Consider the following 14,602-nt stretch of genomic DNA (forward strand, 5'->3'; position numbering starts at 1 on the left):
TAAAACATATAAACTTTTATCACTTATTTCATTTATGTTAAACTATATGTTTGTATATAATTTTGTTGCCTAAACATTTTTACTTTTCTTTTTCTGTTCTGCAAAATCCGACTTGAACATCCGTTCAGCATGAGGGAACCTCCTCACCAGAATAACGTACTCATGTGCTACCATATCTTTTAGTTCTATGTTCATTGAGGATCCCAAGTCATTGGTTCAATCATTGAGCCAAGATTGGCTTCATGCCCGGGATCAATTTATGGCCAAATTTCCATTGTAGATCTAGATCTTGAGTTGGTAACCACCCTTGATTCCATCCCCTCGATCATGGTAGTTAGGGTGCATTCAGACACTGCTGACCTCATGCACGAGCTCACTCCCTTTTCCACCTTCATGCCATTCACACATGAAGCCCGGGAATGAAAGCAAAACCTTGATGCAGCATGTTCAACCGATTGGGGATGGGAATCAAGAGAGCTTTTTGAGGGAGTTTTTTTGGTAAATTTTTACTTGTAGTAGCAAAAATAAAAAAAAGCTCCCTAAAAAGATTCCTCAAAAAGCTCTCTCAATTGAGCTTTTGGAGGGAGCTTCTCCCTTATCTCTCTCTATCTCTATCCCCCCCCCCCCCCCCCCCCCTCTCTCTCTCTCTCTCTCTCTCTCTCTCTCACACACACACACACACACACACACACACACACACACACACACACACACACATAAACTTCCTAAAAAGCTCCCTCAAAAATCTCTCTTGATGAGAGAGCTTTCGGAGGGAGCCTCTCCCTTCTCTCTCTATCTCTATCTCTATCCCCCCCTCTCATATATATATATATATATATATATATATATATATATATATAGCCAAGCTGATTTCTCGTGCTGAGAGCCTCTCCCTGACATGGTGGTAGTGCACCTCAATGTGCTTTGTGCAAGCATAAAAAACTGGGTTCCTTGCAACTGCTAATGCGCTCTGACTATTGGTGTAGATAGTGTTGGCAGCGTCCTGTCCAACACCCAAATCAGCCCATAAGGGGTCTGAGCCATACACACTCAACCATTGCTGTGAAGACTGCCTTGTACTCAGCCTCACAACTAGAAGTGGCCACAGTAGGTTGCTTCTTGCTCAACCATGATATACATGAACTGCCAAGCATGAAATAAAAACCACTTGTGGACATTCGCGTGTCAAAACAACCAGCCCAATCTGAGTCCGAAAAAGCATGTAAGTCTGGCAGTAACGATCCCCCCTTGGGATGTAACAAGCCAAGACGTAAAGTGCCACTAAGGTAGCGGAAAATCCTCTCGACAGCCTGCCATGCTTAGACCCTGGGCTATGCATAAATCTGCTGACCTGTGAAACTGCAAATTGAATCTCCGGCCTCGTGTTGCATACATAAATGAGGCATCCAACAGCAATTTGGTAAAGAGTGACATCTGCAGGATCACCAACATTATGAAAAATCAATTTTAAACCTGTTTCCATGGAGTGTCAATCCAGGTTTGCAATCCTCAAGTCCAAACTTACATAGCAAGGTCTCTATGTAACTTTTCTGACACAAGGCAATACCACCATCACCCTGCTTAAACTCTATGCCCAAGTAATGATGCAACAGCCCCAAAACTTTCATCTTGAAAGTAGCATTCAAATGACCTTAAATTCAGTAATATGTCTCTCATTGGGTCTAGTGATCAGCAAGTCATCTACATAAAGAACCACAATGAGAAGTACATCACCCTCATGCTTTACATACAATTTGCTTTCTGTCGGACTGTTACGAAAGCCTCGTTTGACCAAATGAGTTTAAACTTTTTCATACCAAGCACAAGGAGATTGCTTCAACCCATACAAAGCCTTCTTACATCTGCACACTTTTTCCTCTTGTCCTTTCTTGACAAAACCGCGAGGCTGCGTTACATAAACTTCCTCAAATATGTCACCATTCAAGAAAGCAATAACAATGTCTGATTGATGTACATCCCAACAAAAATGAGCTGCCAATGCAAATAGAAAAAGTAGGAGCAAACGTTTCTTCATAATCTATGCCTTTCTGTTGTGCATAACCCTTTGCAACAAGTCGAGCCTTATGGCGATCAATCTCACCATCCAACTTGCGTTTCAACTTGTAAACCCACTTCGTACCAATGGCCTTTTTGCCAGTAGCCAAATCACATAAAGTCCATGTGTCATTTTCTATAAGTGCATCATATTTTGATTGCATTGCAGCCATCCAATTTTCTGAATTCTGTGCTTCATCAAAAGATAGAGGATCCTCAACATCATGTAAGCTAGACACAACCAAAGCATAACAATCTGATGCATAAGATGCATAGCTAGAGCCTGAACGAGTAGGACTAGACAAAGATGCATCCAATTTATTGTCACGCAATGTATCCACCAGCCATTTTGGCATACCTCTAGCCTGCTCATTTTCAGCTCTTTCCTCATCAAGTACATCATGTACATCTGCATCAGTAATAGGCTGATCTGTAACATTTTCAGAAACCCCCATAGTCTGTACATTTGCCTCATTAGAATTTACATTCAAAATTCCACCTCTGAAAAGAGGAAACAAAGTGTCATAAATGTCATGTGAGCTTACATTACTATCTCTAGTACATGACAACAAGGGTTGAATAGAATCTTTCACAAACACTACATCCCGTGAAACCAAAATACGCTTTGTTTACGGAGGATACAACCTGTAACCTTTGCTTTCAGCACTATATACATTTGATATCCTTATCATCCAATTTTCTGTGTTTGTGGCACCAAAGCATATGCCAAACAGCCAAAAACACGCATGTGCTCAATAGAAGGCTTTCTATCATGCCATGCTTCATATGGAGTAATAGACTACAAAGCTTTCGTAGGACACCTGTTAAGTACATAAGTGGCACACATGATGGCCTCAAGCCAAAAAGAATGCGGCAAAGCTTGACTTTTGACTATACATCGTGCCATTTTCGTAAGTGACATGTTTTTCCTCTCAACAACACCATTTTGATGAGGTGTATAAGGCATTGTAGATTGGTGTTTTATACCATGACTAGCCAGAAATGCATTAAATTCATGAGACATATACTCCCCCCCTCGATTGGAACGGAGGGTGCCCATAGTTCATTTCGATACATTTTCACCCATAGCGAGGAATTGTTTGAAGCACATAAAAACTTCAGACTTCTCTTTAAGCGGAAATACCAATGCATGCCTGGAGTAATCATCAACGAAAGTCACGAAGTAAAGGTAATTGCCCAAGGATGAAGTTTTCATGGGCCCACAAACATAACTATGCACAAGTTGCAACCTGCATGTGGCCCCAACTGAACCATACTTTGGAAACTTCGAACGATGAATCTTACCCAAAATACAGCCTTCACAAATATGTTTGACACGTGCCTTAAAAGGTGGCAAAGAAGAAACTATATCAGATTTCTTCAAACGCAGCAAACTGGCAAAATTCAAATGCCCAAAACGTGCATGCCACAATTTTTCATCCGAAACAGCCCTTGAATCTGCAACTGCATTTGCAAAATTTTGTCCACACTTTTCATACAAAGTGAGCTTATATAGCCCACGGCACAAAAGGCCAGATAAAACAATTTCATCACCAAAACTGAGATCATGAATTGTACATCTGTCATCCACAAATTTGACTACAAGTCCAAGTCTAGCAAGTACAGATACAGACAAAAGGTTTTTCTTGATCCCAGGTACATAAAGTGCATGAATAAGTGTGAAAGAACTACCATTTGTAGCAGTAAGCACAATCTTTCCAACCCTCTCAATCGGATAAGAGGCATTGTTGGCACAAGTGGCTGAATTCCCATGAGGGACAACTTAAGAGAGGTGAACAATTCACGATGTGAGGTAATGTGCTTATTAGCACCACTGTCAAAATACCACACATGTGAATTTGCAGCAACTGACATGCATGCATCATGGACAGCAGGATTGTAAGTGCACTCTACATTAAAAGCCCATTCTGCATCAACATCAGCATCACAATCTCCTTTCACAGAAGACTCAACAATGGGTTGCATTTGTAGTGGAACCAACATTTGCATTGGAACCACCCTCTTTCTTCTTAGCCTCTTTGGCCTTCAACTTAGGACATTGCTTGATTAAGTGATCATTAGCTTTACAATAATGGCAACGCATCTTCTTTTTGTCCTTATCACCAAAATTTCCAAAAAAGTTGATGCCAACAGAAGCATTATAAATAGAGGTTTTGCCACTCGGAGCATAACCATAAGAAGTGGCTGCATTGCTGTTACCACCCTTTCTTTGAGAAGCAATAAAAGCCTCTTCAACTGCACGCTGCCTAGTCCTGTTCTTTCTAGAACATGAATCTTGCAATAGCAATGTGCATAATGCATCAAACGTGACAACTTTAGGATTTCCTTGGGTCATAAGTCTCCAAGTACTAGCAAAAGTCTGGTAAGAATCTGGTAAGGCATCAAGAATAGTCTGCACAAGGAAAGTGTTTGAAATGACTGCACCTGCAGATATAAGTTGCTCATTGATATCCTTGACACCAGCAAGGAAAGTGTCCATATCATCTTCCTCATGCATAATCTTTGATTCCAGTTCTTTACGCAGCAAAGCAATTTTAGCCTCATTGTGGCTTGCATAAAGACCTGCTAGAATATCCCAAGCCTGTTTTGCAAATTGCGTTGAACGAATGTGAATAGTAATGGTGCGCTTCACAGACAATGCACATCCTTTACATCCCAACGAGCTTGTTCTGCCGTAGGCAAAACAATTCTAATAGTTGTAATCCTTGGAGCAAGACCTGCAACATCCTCAACATCGCCTACATCCTCAGAACCAGGACGTACATCAATGGAAAGCCAAGTCGATATGATGCTCAAAACAACTCCAACCAGCAGGCAGGTAACCTTTGGGAGCTTTGGAAGGAGTTATGAAAAGCTACTACCGACAATGATTCAAATGGCGAGCTTGCAAACAAGCGCAAGCAAGTTTGGGCACATTTTGATAAAATGGTCAAGCTTATGGGATTTAACAGCACAACAGAAGAACAACGCCAATCATTTCAAGAAGCCTTGGCGGATTTTACCAAGGTCTTCACCCTTTCTTGGGGTGAAAATAACATCACACATTACATGGTAAGTCATTTTACATGGTGTATTCATTACAAGGGATTTTTTTTATTTAATAATGTGGATCGTTTACTCATGTGAACAACATATCTTGTTTGCGCATGGTGAATTTTTTATGCACAAGTACGGATCGCTTGAAATTTTTAGCACTCAAGGCATGGAGAAGTCCCATTATCGAGCAAGGGGAGTGTACTTCAAAAATACTCGACATGGTGGTGGAATGGTGCAATCCAATTATTTGGAGGAGATGTTCAATTGGTTTTTTCGCACAACATTTGCTCGTAAGCTCACAATGGAGCGTGCGCGACAATCCAAGATTGCTATTGAAGTGCGGAAATAGAGTCGTGAAGAGCATAGCAACAAGTGGCAAATGTCGCAAGGTCCCACCAAGCATGCTGCATGGCGGCGATGTAGAGTGCGACAAGGATCAAAGTGGATACTGCGCGAGTCACTAAACGTGAACGCATGGTCCAAATCTTAGCGACATGTTTATTTAAAAAAATAATACTTTTTTAAAAAAAATTAGTGTGAACAGGACCCTTTTTAAATGGGCCCTTATAAATATTGCATGCTCTCATAAACCACTCATTTGTTAAGAACATGTGAGCTCTTACCAACGAAATGGCGCGCACCAAACAAACCGCGAAAGAGCATCCGCCTGCCAACAAAAACACCCTCCAAGGATGTGAGAAGCCGTCATGGATTAAAGGCACAAGAAAACGGCCACGAACGCCTGGCCCTTCCAGGAACTCATCTGGTAGTGGGCATGGTGGTAGGGCACGAGAGTCATCGAGGACTGTTGAATCTCCACCTCCTCAAGATATAACACCTATAAGGAGAATGAAGCAACGTGCCCAGCGCTTGAGAGAGGAAGAGGGCCAGCAAACGACAGAGTCCGATAGGGAGCAGTCGTCGCGCCACCAATCACAAGCAAGACCATCCAGGACTCGGGTGGTCCATACAGACACTGAATCAGAGAGTGACCCACCATGGCTGCGAGAAAAAATACCGCGCACACACCGGGTGGCCGTTGGGGGGAAGACATTGCCTGGAGGCCAGGGAGCTCTCCCCACACAACAAGATCGGCAGCCAAGGGAAGAGGAAGAATCAGAAGAGGCTGTAGAACCAGTCCCTAAGCATGTAAACAGGCGCAAGTCTAAGTTTTTCAAGAAGCCTAAACGCCGCCCGCCAGGAAATGTGCAAGTGCCCCCAAGACAACCGCAGCGGCACCGAAAAATAGCAAGGGCATTTGCAGAAATCCGCCACTACCAGAAGACCACGGATCTTTTGATTCGACGCGCCCCCTTTGCTCGCACTATGAAGGAGGTGCTTCAAAGCTATGGAAATCAGTATAGAATGCAAGCAATAGTGCTAGAGGCTATTCAAGAAGCTGTAGAGGCCCACATCATTTCGGTGTTGGAAGATACCAACCTATGCGCCATACATGCAAAGCGAGTGACAATACAGCCAAAAGATATGCAGCTTGCGCGTCGATTGCGACGAGACTTCGAGCATTAGCCGAAGTTACCCCTTTTTTTGTATTTCACACCCTTCTCTTTGTAATGATTTGACTTTCTAATGACAATATGATCAACAGTTGTGTCTACTGTGTCTACTATCTTTGTAATGAAATGACTTTGTAATTTCAAGTTCTGTATGTAATTTTAGTAAATTTGTGCTTTTTAAGTACCCTTGGGGGTAGATAAGCCTACAAGGGGCAAAAAAATGCCTGGCCACAAGGGCACGCAAATGGCCCATCCATCAGTTTTGGATGGGCCATTTGCGCGCCCTTGTGGCCAGGCATTTTTTTGCCCCTTGTAGGCTTATCTACCCCCAAGGGTACTTAAAAAGCACAAATTTACTAAAACCTATTGGTTTTGCAACATTATTTTACATGGATCCTTGTGGACATGCTTTTTTAGCCATTTCAAGCTTTGAATTTCCTATAGGATATATTAAAAAAAAACATATTGTGAAACCAAGTGTCTATGCAATATTAATTTGGATTTTTCAAATGTCCAATGTAATTGGACTTTTTGGTGCAGGGGTGTACTAGGTAGAGCTAAAGCAGGTGATAGTGTACTGGAAACTTCATTTCATAATTGATTTCACCTTTTCTAGTATCCTTGAGTGTGAACATATGCTAGAATTGTCATAGAAAGGGTGCATCTAAATTAATGATGCAAAACCAATTCATTTCAATAAATTTGTGCTTTGTAAGTATCCTAGGGGGTAGATAAGCCTACAAGGGGCAAAATAAAGCCTGGCCACAAGGGCGCGCAAATGGCGCATCCAAAACTGATGGATGGGCCATTTGCGCGTCCTTGTGGCCAAGCTTTTTTTGGCCCTTGGTAGGCTTATCTACCCCCTAGGGAACATAAAATACCTAAATTTACTGAAATTGACTGAAATTACATACAGAACTTGAAATTACAAAGTCACTTATCAAAACAATTTTCAAGATTGACAAATCACATTCAAAAGAATTTGCAAGATAGAGAGACAATTTCAAATATTTTTTATTACTTCCAAAACGGTGATTTTACATCATGTATCTGAGGTGTTCATAATTTTTTTGACCATTTCCTGGCGCCTATTTTGCGCGTAAGGCAACTCCCCAGTCAAGAGGGAGTGCGCTATGGCCTTTGGGTCAGTTGAGCCAATGGAAGCATGTATCCCTATCTGGGAAAGCACTTTACCACGAAAGCCAGTGCCAAACGCTGTGCATACAAGGGATCTACGCACTAGGAACACTTGATGCGCAGTTTGAGCAATGGTGCTCAAACACAAAAACTTGCTCAAAGCTTTTAACGACCAAGTCATAAAATGGGCTTGGGGAGTAAATTCATTATGGATAATGGCCACATCGCCGGGGGGGAGTTGTCCTAGGTAATGCGCAAGGGAAGCTTGAGGTCCAAAGCCCGTCCGCCTGCCACCCGTCCTTGCAGCAAAATCATCAACCTCCACAACATCCTGTCATAAACCAATGAAGGTTGAGAAAAAAGACAATGAAGGATAAAATAGTAACATGAAATTTAGGATACAATTTACCTTTTGCTCCTTGTCGTCCTCCTCCCTGTCGCCCTTTGCATCCAAGTCAATGCTCCCATGCACCACAGATACGACCTTTGGATCATCAGATGGGAGGTTGCATAATGGCATAGGCATCCTAGCAGCCTCAACCTTGGCTTGCGTGTCTTGGAATTCTTCATCAGCCACGTGCAACTGCTTTGCTGCGAGGACCTCGGCACATACAACTGCAATAGTGTCAGCAACAGAGTCCCCATCTGGCAAGAGCTTCTTTTCTAGGGCATCTGGCGTATTATCTAAGGGACATTTGGTGTTGTTGCATAGCACGCTCAAGCATTCATCCATGCGCAGGCCAAATGCTTTCTCCAAATCATGCAGGAACACATACTCCTCCCCATCCACTAACATTGAGGAGAAGCGGCTGATTTCTACCTCTGGGATAGCCACTTCCGTCAGTGGTAGTGGCACTGGAGTGTCACTAGGGCCAGCCGCAACTATGGATTTCTCAACCACTTCCTCAAGACCCCTAGCCTACTCGAGCCGGTGTGCCTTTCCTTCCGCTGTCTGCAGGGTTCATGGGGATAACCTGCTGCTCCTTGGTGTCCTTGATAAAGGACCCAACCTGAAGGTGTGGTAAGCGAAGCTCCTCCAAATCAGGTTCCTCGCTCACCAAGAAGATAAATGTTGCGAGCCGAGAAAGGTATTCCAGCCCCAACTTGCGCTTCTTGAGCGCTGACACCCCTGGGGCTTGCTCGTCCAAGTAATGGCCTGCATCGGTTGCAATTTCTTGGAATCGTTGCAACCGCTTGGAGAATGGGCGATCACCTTTGTGTATATAGCGCAAAAGATTGCAAGGCAGCCAGATCCCTACATGTGGGGGGATAGATACAGAATATTTTATGATGTGCTCCTCCATGAACGCAAAAATCTCGGCAAATGCATCCATGTGAAGGGCAACTGTGGCATCAAGGTCAGGGAGACGAGTAAAAAAGGTGTGGAGGTCCACTTCCCTTTGTATTTGGTGTCCTCGAGGAAGAGGATGAAGCGTGACAAAGGGGTGGATGTGGCTGCAGATGCAAAGGCTGTGGAAGTATCCATATCTAGCCTGGGGTGTAGACAGAGAGTGGAGGAGCTCAAGAGTTGCAAAAGTGAAAATAGTGAATGAGTTAGGTGGCCCCCCTTTTATAATGGACCCTTTTTTTAAGACATTAAAAAAAAGGCACTTTCACCAAAAAATGATTTCTCATCCCAATGCAAAAAATTATATTCAAAGGCATGATTTGCCGAAGCAAATCATGTTGATTATAGCGGGGATCAGTTTGATAATTGCAAGAGTTACAAAGTTATAAGATCGATAGCATAGTTCCATCCATCCCCCAGTCCTCCTCGACCTTCAGTTTGTCTTCCATTCTCTTCCCAATCTGCGGACATTCATTACAATAAGCATCCAATAATCGACAAACCATGATGTATTGAAAATGTGGTGGAAGGATTCTCACCTTGTGACCTTGTAAACGAAATTGTGCTTGTTGAAGGGCCTCAAAACCCATAATAACCAAATGTTCTCGAACATTACTGAGAGTCCAATGCTTGTTCACTTGGACTGCCTCCAAAGCATCGTTGGGCATCTTCATTGTAATGTCAAAGCTTGCAATAGCGCCGTCTACACTCTGTAAGGGAGTCCACACTCCAAGCTTGCACATCCAACGATCATAGTGAAATCGTATGTACAAGGAGGTGCGGGTCTTCAAATAGCGCATTCCAATACCTGAAGCTCCAACCTTACAACGGTACCGGTCCCCGTTGTGCATGCCCTCCACAAAACCCCAGTTCTCTTCTAAAAGCCTTCCTAATTCCTCGTAATGCGCATCTTTACATACAAGCATTGTGGTAGTCTCCACAAATCCAAACTCTTTAAAAATGTGCACAAAACAATGAATAGGCAAACACCAACTCAAGCCCACAGACCTAGAAGCTTTAGAGTATTTCAAAGAGTTTTGGACATCCATTATCATCTTTTGCTTGAAAGATGCTACCGACCACAAATCTGGCACGGGCCACTCCATACTTAATAAGGAAGTTACTTTGATGGGTTCAAGCATTCCAAACGCTTGTGTAGAAGTAGGGACAATATAGGAGTGAGAATAGAAGAAAATCCTTCTTTGAACCAGTTTGGTTAGGCAAAGATGTGGGAACATTATTGCTCCAATATCCGCATGTATAGCATTGAATGTGCCGGAGAGACTCTGTAGTGGCTGCTCCTCCACCAACGTGGATGGAAATATGACTATAAATGCATGACAAATCTTAAGTATGAATCCATAATAACATTTCAGTGTGATTTCACACCAAGCTTTGTATTCTCAAAACATGTACTTACAATGTGTTGGAAATCGAGGTGGTTGTTGCAAGTGCATGGTTGACATTGAGAAAACATGTTGCACAATGGCTACGGTCCCCTTGTCTTTGCGGTTCTTGAAGCCAAGGAGCTTTCCTTTCCAATGAAGATCCAAGTTTGCATGATTCCGCACACGATGAGGGCCAATAGCAGATGGTTTCATGTATACCCAAGCACCTTTGGTGAACTCTTGTGGCACCCACTCATCATCTACACCTCTAGTGTTGTGGAATGCAAGTGCTGTGACCTCATCCTTTGGCCGCCTTTGCGAAGTAGAGTTGGCCATGGTTGAGCAAAGAAAACTAGGAGGAGGAGAAGGACCTTGCTTGTTGCTACAATGTACAAAGGATAAAGTGATATGAGAAGGTGGATAACCCTTGTGGCAATGGGAGGAGAAGGTGGATAACCCTTGCTTGGTGTGGCAATGGGAGGAGAAGGTGGATAACCTTTGCTTGGTGTGGCAATGGAAGGTGGTAGGGGAGGAGAGAGGAGCTTCCTTGCTGCAGCAATGGAGATGGTGTAGAGAGAGAGAGAGAGAGAGTGTTGGAGTAGAGGATGAGTGTGATGGTTGCAACCAAGGAGGGGTTGCAAAAGGGGGGTTCTAGAGAGAGAAAATCACTTTTTGCCTAAGAACTACTTTTGGGGAGCTCTGGATAGCAAAAAAATATTTTTCAAAAGTTTTTTTAAAAATTTGAATTTTAGGGTTTTTGGGTGTACGTTTTGACTTTTTGAGGTCAAAAAATGCTTTTTTGACCATAAAATAGTTTTAGGGGGGTTTTAAGAAGATGAAATTTGAGTTTTGAAAATTTTGAAAAATTTCAAATTTTTGGTATTTTTTCAGAACCAAATCAAAGAGGGAAGTTTTTTGACCATAAAATAGTTTTAGGGGGGTTTTAAGAAGATGAAATTTGAGTTTTGAAAATTTTGAAAAATTTCAAATTTTTGGTATTTTTTGAGAACCAGATCAAAAAGGAGGGAAGTTGGAGGTTCCATATGGCCCCCCTACCCCCCCCCCCCCCCCGCCCCCCGCCCCACCCCACCTTCTCACTAGGTAAGAGCCCATTTAAGAAGTGTAAGACTACTTTGTCCCCCTACATTTTTGAGGGCATAGAGTGTGTCCACCACCCTCTTCTCATTGGCTAGCCTCTAATTAACCTTAATCCCAAAGGGCCCCTAGAGGGTTCATATTTTTCCTAATACAATCATCTATTTTAGTTCCCTCTCTCTCAAAACGGGCACTAGCGCCATGTTCAATTGATCTAGAGAGTAGACACTAGCAAATTAGGGAATGAGCGTCAAATCTGTTTTTGTTCTCTCTCTCTCTCTCTCTCTCTCTCTCTCTCTCAATTTGGGTGGTAGCACCAAGCTGCATATGGCACGAGAGCAGAGGCTAAATCATTACCAAAAAAAGCAAAAAAGAGTTTTTACATATAATCTCACATCTGTCTCTTTCATGCACAATACCAAGACGATTTGGGCACTAGCACTGAGCTAAATATGGAGCTAGAGATGAGGCACACTCATTACAATTTAACAAAAAAACGCATCTATCTTTCACTATCTCTCTCTAAGATTGGGTGCTAGCCCTCATCTTCACCTTGTGCAGGGAAGAGAGAGAGAGAGAGAGAGAGAGAGAGAGAGAGAGAGAGATAAGATCAAAGATATACCGAGAAAGAAGGAGAGAGATATTGGAGACTCGCGTCAAAGCAACCCAAGGGACTTGCGTCCTTGACAACTGCGATCCACTGCTAATTATGGCATGCGTCTGCTTACTGCTGGTTCATCCCCCTTGCTACCTCCACCTGTCGTGCCCTCTCTATACAACAGTTGTGTGCCCTGGTTGGCTCGCCCATCACCTATCCCCTTTTGTGCCCCAACAGATGATGAATGATCAAGTCAGCATAATATCTTCGAAATATTTTGCCTACTCATTATTTTGTATTGTATAGTATTCTCCCTTCGGATGTGTAATAGATTGCATCTTTATTGTTGGGTGCACAACATGGCAACTAGATGTGGCAAACAAGGGCCCTAACAATGGCTCTTTGTGGTAGGTAAATGAGGATAGGATATGTGCACAGAATCTCTCTTTCTTTGTCTCCCTCTCTCGTTGATTACATCTTTGATGCCTCTCCCCATGCTGCAATGCAAATGCTTGCACATCCTACCACGTGCTGTGTGTGTGTGTGTGTGTGAGTGATGCAGTCAGGACCCTAGATTAGCAGCCTATGCATATCTCTATGGGCAGGGGGGAAGGGGGGGGCGCTTGTGGAATGAGAGAGAGGAATGTTGTGCCCGATGCATAGGGGCCAAGGTTAATCCATAGGCAAAAATGGGGGAATGTACGAGTCTCATGGTGAGCGCTAGCGCTCAGCATGGAGTCAGACCTCATTCAATTGATGAAAAATCTTTCCAAGATTTGGGTGAGGCAAGCTTTTCCATGCATGGGAACCCCCCCATATATCTTTGCCCTTTTACCAAAATATTTCCTATTATATAAGTTACTTTTGATTTTTTCTTCTCTTTTTCACAAAAGTTTTAGCCTTTATTAAATAAATAAGACTCATGCTAATCAATCACGATGTAGCATAAATAAGTAAGCTTTCTTTGTTGATATCTCTTTTGATCTTAAATATTAAATATATATATTCTAAATTACATTATATAGTTTAGTATTTTCTAATATATTTTTCATGTATATATATTATTCCACCTTACCAAATATTTTATTCACTAGTTTTCATTTTCAAACCTCAACCCCACTTTCAAATTTCAATAATACCTCCATCTAGATGATTGCCAATCTTTTCAAAACTCTAAGTCATGTTTTCATATACATGAAGGAGCTTACACTTGAAGGCAAGAGAGAAGTCCACTCAAAGGGGACCACCAAGAGACCTTTGCAGCCACAAATAATACATTATTTGGCTGAATTTTTTAAGTAGAGAAGAACCCCGAATCTGAGGGAGCGTTCAACATGAAAGATGTAGCTCGTGATCTCAACTTTTAGCTCAATTTTTTTCAGAATTTTTGGAGTTATGAACACGGAGATATGATTTTTGTAGTGGACCTTAGTTTTCTCGTGTAATGGTGACACAGGCCATCCCCAATTTTCTTCCCTCTAGAATGGCTATGGTTCTACAAGTCTTCAAGCATGATTACAAGAGACAAGGCTCTTTTAATGAGGTCTTGGCAAGTTTAGAGTGATTCTATCACCATTTTTGGAGGATCCATCCTCATCAACAACTATCCACCTTTGACAATCTCTTTTGTAAATTTCTTACCTCTCTCTTCTCTCCCTAATAAGCTTATGTCTAGCCAAAGCTAGACTATTGTAAATATCTCCTATCCTCTACATCCTACCCACATTCTCTCATCTTCTCTCTCTATTGACTCTGGTATTTTAAATAATGAGGAGACAAGATGGGAGCCACAGTCACATGCACCCCATTTTCCTAGTCACCAAAGTGGGACACTCACCTCAAATAAAAATATTGCTAAATCCTCCCCTCCTTCCCTATATAAGGAGGCCATGAGAGCTCACTTAAAACACACACACACACACACACACACACACACACACACACACACACACCTATCCATGCACACTCTTGTGCTACATGCTTGTAGCATGAACCCTAATCACATAATCACAACACCATCATCATCACCATCAACATGCACAAAAGAGGAGCACCACACCTCCACACCACTTGTAATTAAGGGTTGAAGGCACAATTTCAAGAAGAAGAAGGGTGGACACACTCATGATATTCCTCGCCATCAGCTCCCATCTCTCCATTATGCCTCCTACCATCTTGTCCCCTTCTCATTTTCCTGCCATACGCTACCTATTGTATTCATCTTTTGCAAGCAATCAACACACTCCATCTTGGTGCCATACTTTGTGTCGCTTTGGATACATCTCATTGTGAGTATGGTATATGCTTGTTCCTTGCCTTTTTTTCTGCTTATGTAAAGGTGTGCGGATTCGCCACCATACACACACACACACACTCTCTCTCTCTCCCTCTCATATTCCTATCATCTTGC

This window comes from Adiantum capillus-veneris, chromosome 1 (assembly GCF_014529385.1).
Source record: "Adiantum capillus-veneris isolate H3 chromosome 1, ASM1452938v2, whole genome shotgun sequence".
NCBI lineage: Eukaryota > Viridiplantae > Streptophyta > Polypodiopsida > Polypodiales > Pteridaceae > Adiantum > Adiantum capillus-veneris.